This window comes from Gymnodraco acuticeps, unplaced genomic scaffold, assembly GCF_902827175.1.
Source record: "Gymnodraco acuticeps unplaced genomic scaffold, fGymAcu1.1, whole genome shotgun sequence".
Taxonomy (NCBI): Eukaryota; Metazoa; Chordata; class Actinopteri; order Perciformes; family Bathydraconidae; genus Gymnodraco; species Gymnodraco acuticeps.
Window position 1 is genome coordinate 708,841 of NW_022990037.1, and position 16,219 is coordinate 725,059.

Consider the following 16,219-nt stretch of genomic DNA (forward strand, 5'->3'; position numbering starts at 1 on the left):
TTTAAGTCTCTAGCTGACACTCTAGGATTCTTCTTCACCTCATTGAGCATTCTGCGCTGTGCTCTTGCAGTCATCTTTACAGGACGGCCACTCCTAGGGAGAGTAGCAACAGTGCTGAACTTTCTCCATTTATAGACAATTTGTCTTACCGTGGACTGATGCACATCAAGGCTTTTAGAGATACTTTTGTAACCCTTTCCAGCTTTATGCAAGTCAACAATTCTTAATCGTAGGTCTTCTGAGAGCTCTTTTGTGCGAGGCATGGTTCACATCTGGCAATGCTTCTTAAGAATAGCTAATTCAAAACTGGTGTGTATTTTTTATAGGGCAGGCCAGCTTTAACCAACACCTCCAATCTCGTCTCATTGATTGGACTCCAGGTTGGCTGACTCCTGACTCCAATTAGCTCTTGAAGAAGTCTTTAGCCTAGGGGTTCACATACTTGTTCCACCCTGCACTGTGAATGTTTACATGGTGTGTTCAATAAAAACATGAAAACATATAATTGTTTGTGTGGTATTAGTTTAAGCAGACTGTGTTTGTCTATTGTTGTGACTTAGATGAAGATCATGAACACATTTTATGACCAACTTATGCAGAAATCCAGGTAATTCCAAAGGGTTCACATACTTTTTCTTGCAACTGTATTTAAATATTTGATGTGTGACACATTTTTGAGGAACAAGAGATCAATCAATCAATCAATCAATGTTTATTTATATAGCCCAATATCACAAATGTTACATTTGTCTCAGTGGACTTTACAGTTTGTACAAAATATCAGTATGACAATACGACACCCTCTGTCCTTAGACCCTCACATCGTACAAGGAAAAACTTCCGGAGAAAACCCACAGTTTAAAGGGAAAAATGGGAGAAACCTCAGGGAGAGCAACAGAGGAGGGATCCCTCTCCCAGGACGGACAGACGTGCAATAGATGCCGTGTGTAAATTGAAAAGATAATACATTTGCAACATAGGTAGTCCAAATGTTTGGAAATGCATGTGTGTATAATAGGAAGATGAATCCACGAGGATATCCATCCAGGACCTATGATCCAGGACCACAGCCACGACTCAAGATCCAGGGCTCGCGATCCAGGACAGAGGAGCGCAGGATCATCCATGACTCCGGATCCCGGCGTATATAGACACCAAAAAGAAAGACATTTGGGGAAGCTGGGTTAATCGGAACATGAGAGTACACAGGTATAGACAGAGAGAAGGAAGAAGTAAGATGTCCCCCGACAAACTAAGCCTATATCAGCAAAACTAGGGGCTGGATCTAATCAGCCCTAACTATAAGCTTTATCAAAAAGGAAGGTCTTAAGCGCACTCTTAAAAACGGATAGGGTGTCTGCCGCCCGAACACAAACTGGAAGCTGATTCCACAAATGTGGAGCTTGATAAGAAAAGGCTCTGGCTCCTATTGTACTTTTAGAGACTCTAGGAACAACCAACAACCCTGCATTCTTGGAACGCAATGCCCTAGTAGGACAGTAGGGTATAATGAGTTCTTTAAGGTAAGATGGCGCCTGCCCATTAAGGGCTTTGTAGGCGAGAAGAAGAATTTTAAATTCTATCCTGTGTTCTATAGGGAGCCAGTGTAAGGCAGCCAGAACAGGAGTAATGTGGTCCCTTTTCCTAACTCTGGTTAGTACACGAGCCGCAGCATTTTGAATCAGCTGAAGCGACTTGACTGACTTCTTGGTACACCCTGATAATAAAGAGTTACAATAATCCAGCCTTGAAGTAACAAATGCATGGACTAGTTTCTCTGCATCGTTTTGAGGCAAGATATGCCTGATTTCCACATTGAGATCACAATACTATTTAATCTATGTAAATGTCAATCATATGACTACAGAACTAAGTTATACAATCCGAAGCATACAAGGCACAATGCAATCTGCTAAAAACATGGTTTTTGTTGGGAAAATGCTGAGTAGCACATGATAACAAAGGCCCTATGTTACCTGTGTACGTAACAGGATGTATGATTACCTAGAAGAGCATCAGGACACACTGTTTTAGGCATATGATAGCTATGTGACAACGATTAACATGATGATTCAGCCTCTATGGAGATAGACATAATGACAAGCACGATCATTTCTGACGTGGGTCTTAGCTAATCTAAACTAAACATTGTATACTGCTTTGAACCGGTATTCCTCCATCTTGTGACTGTGTAACACTCTCTCTTGCAGGCCCGGATTGGCCATCGGGAGGACCGGGAGGTTTCCCGATGGCCTGGCCTGTTAAGAGGATTTTTTTAAATGTATGTATTGTGAACGCAACGCTGCGCAAATGTGGGTCTGACTGCCTCTTGCCCCTTTCACACCAACGCGTTTTCAGCTCCGGCTCGGAGCTGGAGCCTGAAAAGTACCGGTTTTTCCTGTTCACACCGCAGAGGCGCCTTCTCTTAGCTCCGGAATCCGGTTCACTTCCAGCTCCAAAAAATTGTCGGTCTAGAGCAGTGCTTCTCAAAGTGTGGTCCGCGGACCACTGGTGGTCCGTGAGCTAGTGATGGCAGTTTGACACTGAAGCTTCGAACGGAGCTTCAACCCTGGACTTCCTATTCCATAGAAGCAGTGCTTCGAAGCTTGCTTCAAATCACGTGACATATGACGTCCGAAGCAGCAACTGCTTCCAATCACGTGACATGTGATGTCCGAAGCAGCAACTGCTTCATTTCCTGAATGAATCACTTGACTGGTTCACGGTCCATTCACGCGATTCAATGCACTGCCTCGTCTCGATTCTGACAGGTTGAAACAGTTTCAAATTTGAGCGCTTCAACACTTTATGACCGCTCTAAACAATGCGCAATGTGTGGGTTGTTGTCGTAGTTTGCGTTGTTGCTGTTGAGTTGTTGTTGGTATTGCATTTGAATTGTAGTATCATTATAGAGCAAGCCAGGAAGAAAGATAGGTCGTTCTGGCTTGGGAAACACTTCGAAATGTGGAGAAGTTGTGAACAAAAAGATAATTATCAGTAATATAAAAACAGTTCAATATTTCAAGGAATAGATAGCCCAGTGGGTAGAGCCGGCGGCCGGAAAGCGGCATGTCCTCCGTGCAGCTGGTTCAAAGCCCGGAATGGATGTATTTTAATCATTGCTTTTCAACTTTAATAACTGATAAAAGGCCCTCTCCTCCCAAAAAAAGGTCCAGCACTCTCTAGTCTCTTCTCAATAACCCAATACACACAATTATCAATCTTTAATTGCAAATAGAACATGATATTCAGTCTTAGTGTGTGTATCGAATATTTTTCAAGGTAAAGATACGTTAAACCCACTGCAGCCTTGCACTTCGCCAGGAGAGGTCGCTGTAACTGAAGCTTCGAGAAATGAACCTATTTCCGACACAATTGTCCAAGTGGTTCCATGCTTCATTCAAAGCTTCATTTTGCCATCACTACCGTGAGCGCCCCCTAGTGTTCCGTGAGTATATTGGTAACATTTCACATTTGAAATAAATAAATACATTTAAGTTTTCCGCACTCTCGCGAGATTATCTCCGCAATGGAACGAGCTTAAGTTTCACTTTCTATTGCATGATAAAGCCCAGGGCAACACCTTCGTCACACATGTTGCCACTTGTTTGTACCATTTTCAGGCGATTTATAATCTGTTCTAGAAAAACAATGTGTTTTGGGATATTTGTGGAGTTAGGTGGTCCGCGAGTGTTTTTTTATTGGTTAAGTGGTCCTTGGTATGAAAAAGTTTGAGAAACACTGGTCTAGAGGCAAGAGCTTCGGAGCTAAGAGGCGGCGTCGCTTACACGTCGAGGCGGGTTGAAGTAGATGCTGAAGACCACAAAGAAGTCTTGCATTTCGCATGTGATGTTTGTAAAGTTCCAAGTAAAGTCGTCCCTTGTAAAGTCATCCGATGCCTTCCATTTCGTTTCGTAAGAGGATAACCAAAGCGAACAGCGCTTCAATACAATCGGCCATTGTTGTTGTTGTCGATGTGAGGGATTTCCGCGCGGTTTGGATTTTATGAAGCAGGCACGTAAACGGTGACGTCATGATGCAGCAGCGGCAGCTCTGGGCGGTGTGAACAGAGTGGGAGCAGAAAAGGGAAACCGGAGCTGAACCAGAAAAGGAGCTCGGAGCTAGAAAGGGAAAAGCGCTGGTGTGAAAGCCGCAACACAGGGTGACTGGCGGTCTACATGATGTGGCCTGCCCACATGGCCACTTTCATACAGATCATACTAATGCCCTCGATTGGTCTCTGTGTGTCATTCAAGCTCGGGAGAGTGTGTGTGTATGTGTGTATGTGTGGCGAGAGTGAGCGAGAAAGCGCGGGCACCGGTTACGTGTATTGTTGTTAGCAGGGGCGGACTGGGACTAAAATTCAGCCCTGGAAACTGACCCAGTCCGGCCACATGAAATGTCAAATGTTAGAAATCCGCTGTTTATTATTTAAAGTTTCTGATTCACTCCTTTTTTCCTCTCTGTACACAGCTCCAGTTTGATCATTGGCCTGTCATCAGATTTCATTTTTAGTTGTTGCTGTAGCGGAAGTTTAGTACAATTATTTTTGATGAAATACTCCAAATCTCCACCCTCCATAATTGCACTTGCTTCAGTTGCTTGCTACTTTTTAAGGGCAGTGATGACAGTTACAGTACGAACTGAAGTTGATGCGATTTGATTGGATTGTGAGGCATGACGTGAGCCTCATCTGATTGGTCAATCCCTCAATTTTTTTTCACCAACGGAAGCCAATTTCGGCTGGCCTCCTCTCGCAACAGAGAGTGCAATCTACTGTTTCACCATAACATCTAGAGGGGCGCTGTTTCACTCTTTGTAAAATACTCAATGAGAATGGGGGAGAGACGGGCCGACAGAATAATTACCGAAACTAAACGAAGTGTTTTCATTTATTTATTAATATTATAAATACAATGCAAAAAAACAGGGGAAGACTGGCTTCCCTTGGCCTCCAGGAGAAAACGACACTGAGTTCAAGGGATAATTCTCACCCACCTCTTGCTCTTGCCCTGCACGTGTGCCGGTTGAGCTGGTTCTTCCAGCAGCTCAACTCTGTCCCTCATCATGAATGCTGGCTGTATATCTGAACTCGCGCCCACATCATTCTCTTCATCATCTTGCACTTGTTTTAAACTGCTGATGATGATAGAGCTTGTAGCTGCGCTGCTGCCAAAAAGGTCTGTCAATTTGTGACATTTATATGCTCCACCTGCGAGTGACTTCACCTTTTTTTCTCTTGCCTTCTCGGCCCACCTTTTTCTTTTCGTTTTCTTTGATTTTTATTTTTTTAACCATGTTTTTTCATTCTCCCTGTCTGCGGCGGCATCTAATCCCTTCTCTTCATGTGGCCGGTATTTTTTCTTCTTCGTGTGTGATTATTTGACATAAGAACCACACAACCGCATTATCGGCCGCTGTCGCCCTCTGTCGCCCGTCAGCGCAATTTAAATGATGACGTTAAACCTTTTTTTTTTTTAAGTGCCGGCCGCCAACGGCCCTTGACGACCGGCCGTTCTGTGGTTCTCCAGATTCTACAGATGGCCAGTCCGCCCCTGGTTGTTAGCATCTGGTGCTAGCTAGCTGCGCTAACGGATATAATGTGCTGTCAGGAAGGTGGAGGAGAGTCCTCTGCTGTCAGACTGAGAGACTGATAACTACAGCTCAGGTGAGGTAAAGGACTCTCTGGGTGTTTAGATAGTTAACTTAGTCTAAGTTATCTCAGTGTGTCTCAAACGGTTTGGTCACCATTTTATGTAAACACATATTTCCATTTGAAGTGGGAGTGATTAGTAAAATATGCATGAATAATAATTAAAACAAATTTAAGATAAACTATTCAAACTTGTTGAGAGCTAAAACTCTTTGCTGCTGCCTCAAAGAGGAGCAGGGGGGAGAGGGATACAGGTGAGGCTGATTCAGGAGCCCAGACACACTCACAACTATAAATGAACCAAAAACAAATAAACAAGTTTCAATGTTTTTTCATATTGGATATGGTATGTTATTGGTTATGGCCATGTTCTTATGATTTTATGATTATTTAAATGTATACAGTTCTGTTTCATATGGGTGTAGTGTCTTTATCAATTCCCCCTCAAAATGCACCAGATTGATGCATTTAAGTCCAACATTTAAAAAAAAATCTCACCGGGGGAGCATGCCCCCGGACCGACCTAGAGAATTTGAGGTCCACCTCCACTTAAAATATGTTCACATGGATAGGTTCCTAAATAGCTTGGCACATTTTTTTTAAATAGTAACCCATGTCCATATGTTTATTCTGGGGTAGTAGATTTAAAGTTTAGGGCTATCACTACGGGCAGCAACGCTGTAAATATTGACAAATAAATCCAGGAAAATGGCACAAAAGAAAACTGGTAGTGGCCTGGCTGGGTGTATAATTCCCAGCCTGACTTATTGTCCCAGTCCGTCCCTGTCTCTTGTACATAAGCATGTGAAGGACACTGTTCAGGAACTAGTTGTACCAAATGCTCTGATGACAACTTCCATTCGTGCAAGGATAATAAATACATGAATCCTGATTATTGAAGCTCAAGCCGGTGACGAGATATATTTTTCTAACATAATAAAGAGAAATAAATGATGAAAAAAGTATGCAAATAACCCCAACTGAACCATCCTTAAAACTCTTCTGAAATTAAAAGTGTGAAAAATAACATGTCTAAACTGAGAGAATTACAGCCTCAACTTTCAGATACGTCTCATATGAAGCCATCTTTTTTCGCTAACTAACATAACTTGCACAAAGAGTAAGTGCTAACATGCTTTCATAAAAGGAAGAAGAGACAGTGCGGCAGAGAGTTAAAAGAACAGAAGTTGCGAGTAACAGCAAGATGGACATCAATACTCAGAAAAAATAGGCCGCATGTATTTCTGGAATAGTGACACTGACAGGACACCGAGCACATGTAAAGAAGGAAGATCCTTTATCAACATAAGCGTTAAAAAAGATACAACGAGGAAAAGTACAGTGATGATTGGATTTCAGGAGACAACGATTGTATGTTCAATGTGTGATTAAATAAAAAACAACTCAAAACACCTTTTCCAAATGCTAGACATACTCTTATGTTCTCAGATTAAATTAGAATTGTTGAAAAGTCCCTTCTATACCAAACCTTGTATGGTTAAAAGCTACATTATGCATGGAAAACAGACTGGTTGCAGATAAGGCTGTTGTTTGTTGAGGCTTCTGGCTTCTTCCTTCCTCCTTTGTGATGATGGCATGCAACCCAGAGGAGGTGTGAAAATTAGAATGTTATTTTGGGTTGTGGTATTCAACATCTGAGAAACTATGGCATTTTGCACAAGATGATGGTGAGAAAGTGCAAGCTCTCACTTTGTGTTCCCTTGTTTGGAAAAACAGACATGCAAAGATCCGGTTAAGTGTCGGTTTTAAAATGTCTTTTACATTTCCCATGTTGCACATTTTATTTTGACTGTAAACACAGGATTGTACTGTGGCTGAGTTGTGCTTTGCATGCACAGTAACAATACAATGATTATAGTTTTGCAGTGTCAGTTCTCATTGAAACTTTGAAGGCAGAAAGACAAGGACAACACTTATGGCTTTTCACTCCAGTAGATCAGCTCAGGTGTGCTGCCAACAACCAGTTTTGCAATGTAATATCTGCCACAGAGTTACACTGGACAAAAATATAAATGCAACACTTTTGTTTTTGCTCCCATTTTTCATGAGATGAACTCAAAGATCTAAAACATTTTCTATATACACAAAATAACCATTTCTCTCAAATATTGTTCACAAATCTGAAAAAATCTGTGATAGTGAGCACTTTGCCTTTGCCGAGATAATCCATCCCACCTCACAGGTGTGGCATATCAAGATGCTGATTAGACAGCATGATTATTGCACAGGTGTGCCTTAGGCTGGCCACAATAAAAGGCCACTCTGAAACGTGCAGTTTTGCTTTATTGGGGGGGTCCAAAAACCAGTCAGTATCTGGTGTGACCACCATTTGCCTCACGCAGCGCAACACATCTCCTTCGCATAGAGTTGATCAGGTTGTTGATTGTGGCCTGTGGAATGTTGGTCCACTCCTCTTCAATGGCTGTGCCAAGTTGCTGGATATTGGCAGGAACTGGAACACGCTGTCGTATATGTCGATCCAGAGCATCCCAAACATGCTCAATGGGTGACATGTCCGGTGAGTATGCTCGCCATGCAAGAACTGGGATGTTTTCAGCCTCCAGGAATTGTGTACAGATCCTTGCAACATGGGGCCGTGCATTATCATGCTGCAACATGGGGCCGTGCATTATCATGCTGCAACATGAGGTGATGGTCGTGGATGAATGGCACAGCAATGGGCCTCAGGATCTCGTCACGGTATCTCTGTGCATTCACAATGCCATCAATAAAAGTCTGTGTTTGTCGTCCGTAACATACGCCTGCCCATACCATAACCCCACCACCACCATGGGCCACTCGATTCACAACATTGACATCAGAAAACCGCTCACCCACACGACACCACACACGCTGTCTGCCATCTGCCCTGAACAGTGAAAACCGGGATTCATCCGTGAAGAGAACACCTCTCCAACGTGCCAGACGCCATCAAATGTGAGCACTTGCCCACTCAAGTCGGTTACGACGACAAACCGGAGTCAGGTCGAGACCCCGATGAGGACGACGAGCATGCAGATGAGCTTCCCTGAGACGGTTTCTGACAGTTTGTGCAGAAATTCTTTGGTTATGCAAACCGATTGTTGCAGCAGCTGTCCAAGTGGCTGGTCTCAGACGATCTTGGAGGTGAACATGCTGGATGTGGAGGTCCTGGGCTGGTGCGGTTACACGTGGTCTGCGGTTGTGAGGCCGGTTGGATGTACTGCCAAATTCTCTGAAACGCCTTTGGAGACGGCTTACGGTAGAGAAATGAACATTCAATTCACGGGCAACAGCTCTGGTGGACATTCCTGCTGTCAGCATGCCAATTGCACGCTCCCTCAAAACTTGCGACATCTGTGGCATTGTGCTGTGTGATAAAACTGCACGTTTCAGAGTGGCCTTTTATTGTGGCCAGCCTAAGGCACACCTGTGCAATAATCATGCTGTCTAATCAGCATCTTGATATGCCACACCTGTGAGGTGGGATGGATTATCTCGGCAAAGGAGAAGTGCTCACTATCACAGATTTTTTCAGATTTGTGAACAATATTTGAGAGAAATGGTTATTTTGTGTATATAGAAAATGTTTTAGAACTTTGAGTTCATCTCATGAAAAATGGGAGCAAAAACAAAAGTGTTGCATTTATATTTTTGTTCAGTGTATGTAATGGTTATACCAGCTGATTGAAACGCCTGGCATAAGATTAAAGTAAATTCTAAATGTAGTGCCTCCCATCTCTTTGATCACAATACCACACAGTCAGCCAATATACAAAGAGTATTTAAGTCACTGTAAGGTCAACAACGTGGTTGACTTTTATTAGTAGTTATAGAGACACATGTTTTTCCTTTTCTGCATGATTCATTTTGAAAAGTAAATTGAAGATTATATTAATGTGGTGTTGCAGTCCACACTTTTCATGTAATAATGTATCACCTTTATTGAAATGAAGATGTAACTCCTTTGTATTTCACACTCTGCTGAAAACTAACACGCACTGCAGAAGACTGAAAGTCACTTACAAATCTAAACAGCTCCTCCTTAAAATGTAATTGTTTGCCAACCATTTTTTGTTATTCTAATCTAATGTTTCCAAGAACAAGAAGTCAAGGGTAGTTCCAGATAATTAAAAAAAAGGAGGTGATGGAATCTGACTAACACAAACAAGATCGGCATCAAGCCAATCTTCAGACAGATGGAGCAAAGATTTAAGTCTGTTGATTTTGTTTTCTTCCTGCAAACAAACATTTGACAGCACATCTCAGGACCACAGTGTTGCCTACTTCCAAGGATTGACACAGATTCTACATTAAGATTAAATATATGCTTTTGTGTTTCAAATCACCCCCTTGACCTGTAGATACCACATTTCTTCCCAGACCGTATGTAAACATGATTGCCATAAGCTCGAAAGCAGTTATTATCTGTCATTAAATTATGTTTGACACACAAAGGCATCTTCCATGGAATTATCAGTAGCAAGTTAGCAGGTTGAACAAGTTCTGAATTTTTGAACGAAGACTGTCTGCCAAGTCACACCGCATGATGTGCTTAAACTCGAAATTAAGCTGGAAGTGCATCTTATTTACGAGTTGACACACAATCAAGAGATCAAACAAAACAATTCGCTGGTAGAACAAAATAGCTGAAAGGAAAATTATGTCAAATCATTTGTGAAAAATAAAGCAAGCCATAGACAGACTCTGACTTAAGGATTTCCCACTGATAGCAATTGGTGGACAAACAACCAAACAGCTGTACCTAATAAGAAAACAACCCTAACAAAGCAAGATGCTTCCAGGAAAAGAAAACAATTGCCCATGCATGTTTTTAATGAAATGCAATAATGTAATCTTACATATTTAAGGTTCAGCCAGCAGGGATTATCCCTTCGGTTAAAGGGATCTGATAGAAAACTAAGCTGTTGAGGCTCAGTAAACAACAACCCCCTGAAAAGTGATGTTTCTACGGCTACTTCCTATAGGCCATCTCCTCCATGATAAATTGAACCTGGTTGTTGCTAGGGACAACAATTACAGTACCACAGTAAAAATGCCTTACCCGACATATAATCCTCTTTTTTTTGTCTTATGCCGCTTAGCTGTTTACTGTTTACCAAGGCAGAACTGGAAAACACCAAGGCAGCGGAGCACCAATAGAATGAAATGGATTCACCCAGAAACCAAGAAGTGGCTGATGTAAACACTGTCATGAGTTTCATATTTTTCGGGGTGGGGCATGTTTCAACCATATGAAAAGTGTACTCCGATAGTGACTCATGTTCAAAAAGTTGTAAAGTTTGTGATCTGTCACATGTTTCTATTGTTCCACTTTCAGTCTCACTCAAACAAAAACATAGGCACTGGGTCTAAATACTTTAGAGGTTACTGTCAAAGTAATGCAGCACAGCAAAACAAGTTTTTTCACATTGTGTTACCTTGCTTTTTGTTGGAGGTGTATATAAAAGTCATTGCGTTGTCTTTAAGCTTAGTAATAAATCATATTCATTTAATTTCAAACCTTTATTTATCCAGGTGTATTCCATTGAGATCATTGATCTCTTTTTGAAGGGAGCTATCCATATGTTTTATTGAAATTCATGGGAAAAAACATGAAATGGTAGTATGTGTGTGTCTGTATAATAGTAATATAAGTAAAACATACTTATTTTTCAATCTGTAACTCAAACTCTACAATCACATTATATTGATATTGTTGAAATCTTTATCCTTAAGCATTTTATTTAAGCTGCTTTCCTCATCATTCTCTTTATTTAACCCTGATTTTCTATCTTGAATTTACCATCCAACTTGGATTTAATCAAGCAAAGGTAAAGTTGCACACATTTCATGAGCTGGTTGCCCATCGGTTGGGGTACATGTGTAGCTTAATAGGGCTTGGGGTGCTGCGAGTTGGTGGAATCAGTGGTTATTGATGGGTAAACAATAGGATTATTTACTTTATTCTCCTAATTGCCCTATTTGTTTTCATGTTGCATAGGGAGACAGATGTACTACGTCCAAAGATAATACATTATTTGTTGTACAATGCTAATGAGTACATTATTTCACATGGTAAGTCATGTATTTATTTTGCAAATAAGTTCGCTCAACTCTCATAAACATTATGTGGCTTGGCCGAACATGATACATTCAATGAAGTCTATGGTTGTTTTTTTGTTAACGGGGGTAAGTGAGTTAAGATACTTAAAAACGTTACCACCTTAGGCCTTTTGTTGTTTTTAACTGGATTTAAATGCAAAGATATGCACATTGGCATGGGTCACAATTCGTTTAAATGTGCTCTTCTTGGATGACCTGATCACCGTTAAGTGTTACCATTCCAAGGGCATTGGTTGGAAAACTATTACTTCAAAAGCTGTTGAGAACATAAGGGCTCAGATGGAAAATCATGAATTAACATATGCAATGTTAGGCATTAACAGGTTTAAGAAAAAATAGTATAATGGTCTTCAAAAGGTATAGGCCAAGCTACTACTGAGTCGACCACACAGAGGGCTAAGAAGGCTAGTAGATCATTTGAATTCAAAAATTCAAAATGTTATGGATGCTATTGCTCCAACTAAGGTAAAGGAAGTGATTGGCAAGAAAATATCTCCATGGAGAAAGGCCATGACCGTGAAAACAGAAAAAAGCTCAACGTAGGTGGAAACAAACAAATCTCCAGGTTCATTTTGAAATCTATAAAGAGAGACTTGGCCTTTATAATTTGGAATTGAAAAACGCACGACAGTCTTTCTTCTCTGACATCATTACCAAAAACAACGCACGTGCCTTGTTTGCTACCGTCGACAGACTAACAAACCCCCCAGTGTCAGTAGCCTCTGAATTTCTATCCACCAGGGCGTGCAATGATTTTGCCTCCTTCTTCACTGACAAAATTCAGAAAATCAGACAATCAGTCAGTGCCTCTGTATCAGGTACAACACATTTTTTGTCCCTGTGTCCACTTAAAATCAATTCAAACACCATGACACAATTCCATCAGATTAATGATAAAAACCTAGAGGACATTATTCAACTTCTGAAATCCTCCTCTTGCTGCCTTGATATTATTCCAACAGGATTTTTCAAAAATGTTTTTCCTTGCATGGCCTCAGATCTACTTCATATAGTAAACAAGTCTCTTCACTCAGGTGTGAAGGCCCTGAAAACGGCAGTCATTAAACCGCTCTTAAAAAATAATAATCTAGATGCTTCAGTAATGAACAATTACAGGCCCATATCAAACCTCCCATTTCTAGGTAAAATCATTGAAAAAGTTGTTTTTCCAACAGTTGAGTAATTACTTGCATTTAAATAACTGTTTCAATGTGTTCCAGTCAGGCTTTCGTCCAAACCACAGCACTGAGACTGCTCTTGTAAAGGTCTTCAATGACATCCACTTAAACACAGACAGTGGCAGAACTTCAGTGTTAGTATTATTAGATCTCAGTGCTGTGTTTGACACTGTTGACCACAACATATTACGAGACCGACTAGAAAACTGGGTGGGACTTTCGGAAACAGTTCTAAATTGGTTTGAATCCTACTTAAAGGACAGAAACAACTTTGTTTCTATAGGTAAATACACATCTGAGTTGACAAATATGACATGTGGGGTACCTCAAGGCTCCATCTTGGGGCCTCTTCTCTTTAACATCTACATGCTACCACTGGCTCAGATAATGAAAAACTACAAAATAAGTTACCATAGCTATGCGGATGACACACAAATGTACGTAACCATTTCACCAGGAGACTATTCTCCAATTCAAACACTGTAAGTGCATTGAACTAATCAATGACTGGATGTGTCAGAACTTTCTCTAATTAAACAAAGATAAAACTGAGGTAATGGTTTTTGGAGCCAAGGCAAAACGTATAAAAGTTAGTGCTGAGCTTCAGCCTGCAATGTTCAAAACAACAGATAAAGCCAGAAATCTAGGTGTAGTCATGGACTCTGACCTGAGTTTCAACAGTCACATTAAAACAATTACTAAATCAGCCTACTATCAACTAAAGAACATATCTAGGATTAAAAGACTAATGTCACAGCAGGATTTGGAAAAACTTGTCCATGCTTTTATCTTCAGTAGACTGGACTACTGTAATGGTGTCTTCCAAGATCTCACTAAAAAATCCATTAGAAAGCTGCAGCTAATTCAGAACGCTGCTGCTCGAGTCCTCACTAACACTAAGAAAGTGGATCACATCACTCCTGTTCTGAAGTCTTTACACTGGCTTCCTGTGTGTCAAAGAATAGATTTCAAAAATATTGTTGCTGGTTTATAAAGCTTTGAATGGTTTTGGCCCAAAATACATTTCTGACCTCCTGCTAAATGATGAACCATCCAGATCTCTCAGGTCTTCAGGTACTGGTCAGCTTTCTGTCCCCAGAGTCAGAACTAAACATGGAGAAGCAGCATTCAGTTATTATGCTCCAAATATCTGGAACAAACTCCCAGAAACCTGCAGGTCCGCTGCAACTCTGACTACTTTTAAATCCAGGCTAAAGACTTTTATTTTTGTCGCTGCTTTTAATTGAACTATTCATATCTTAAACTGCACTGTAACTTTTATCCATGTATTTTTCTTTTAATGTTTATTTTATTATCTTTGCTTTTTAATGACTGTTTTTAAATGCCATTTTCTTAATGTCTTAAAGCACTTTGAATTGCCTTGTGTTGAAAGGTGCTATATAAATAAACTTGCATTGCCTTGCCTAGTTTTAAAAAATATATATTTATGAATACATTTATTTTCAGCTTAGGTCTAAGATACTTTTTTTCTATATTAGCAATGCATTGTGTGTTTTATGAATGCACAACTAAACCCTTCTTTTTCTTTCTTAGCTTTTTCTTGAGTGACCTATTTTCAGAATGGTTTTAACCAAATTAAAGGCCTTTTCCAAAAACTGATACATGTCCAAAGTTTCCACAGTGTTAATGACACCTTAGTGCACTTCCCACATATTTAGCCCAATGTGATACTAACTTCACTGAGTGTCCTTCATCGCCACAGTAAGTTCTTACTAGCAGTTAATTCAACTCTCTTAAATAATTAGCATTTTAATTGTCCATTTAACTCCTTGATCATTACAAAACACCCAGGTACCATTAACTTAGTGTTAGCATGTCTGAGGTAGCTCACATAAATGTGTCTGATTTTCTATGTCTCAGACAGCTTCATTATAGCTGAACACAGGTCTCACCTCCACTTATCCTTTTAGGCTCGTCTGGGGTTGTTACCACCCTCCTTCCCCCTTTGTACACCCAGTCCCCTTTGCCCAGAGCGTAAGGTTTTGCTCCCAGGAAAAACAGCGTGTCTGGAACTATCTGACATCCCGGATGTGATGTGTGTCCAGGAGTGGGATGAGTCGGCAAGCCTGCTATCCTGGAGTGCCATCTCTTTAGCCTCTGAGCCCTGAGCCTGAGCCCAGACTGTCTGCAAATTAGAGAAATTAGCCCAGCCAGGCCAGTGAAAGAGCCCCAATCCTAACCTCCCCTCCCTCCCAAACACACATACACACTCCTTCTATCACCACCATTAACCCCCACACCACACTGGGCAGCAAAGCTCCACTTTTGGAAAAGCGGCCTTGCCATATGGCAGCCAATTTAGTATTTCACCAGCCAAGTTAGGAAAGAAAGGGGGAGAAAAGGAGGGGTATTTGTTATGTACACAAATATAGTTTTAAAGTTGTAAATCAAGACATGGCTTTATAAATGTTTCTTCATGGCTTAACATGGAATTATTTGTTTTATTACAGTACATAAAGGGTTAATAGTTTGTTTAAAAAAATAAAACAGAATAAGAGCGCACTCTAACCAAAATTATCAAAATGTAGGAAATGTTTCGAGCATTGTGCCTGACGTTTAGTAATTTTCAACATTTAGCCTGCAGAATAGGTAAGACTTGATTAATTTAGCTAAAGATGCATTCTGTAAATTAGAATAATATAATCTAGTGGAGAAATTCATGATTCAACTTATTCATGTCACCAGTGATAAAATCCCCATTAAAATGTTTTAGTTGTGATATGTAAGTCTTGTGATGACTTAGATTTCACAAACCAAATAACAAATTACAACAACCATCAGGGCATCAGAAGAAAAAAAAAGTCAAACATTAAATAAATTCACATAGCATGTGCTTTCTAACACAAGTAGAGTCACTTCCTCTTTTTTATCCCCCATATGTTGGTTTAACAGCTCTCTCCTATCCTGGCTATCTTTATGCACAGCTCCAGGTAGGATGACCCAGCACTGGATATATTTAGACTGTGTATGTGTGTGCGTGTTTGAAAGTAAAGGGGATGCAAGACAGGTGACTAAGTGTCTTTGTGGCATGCTAGTATGACCTGCTCTACATATGTACCTGTGATGAGCGAAGCACACCAATCAGCACAGGGCATTTATCTCTATTTTTCCTTTTAGAAAATATTTGTTTACTTTCTTCTTTTTTTAATGAATTAAATATATAAGAAAAAATGTGCTCATGTGTTTGTGATGCTTCAGAATTGAAATAGTGGTGTGTGTGTGTGTGTGTGTGTGTGTGTGT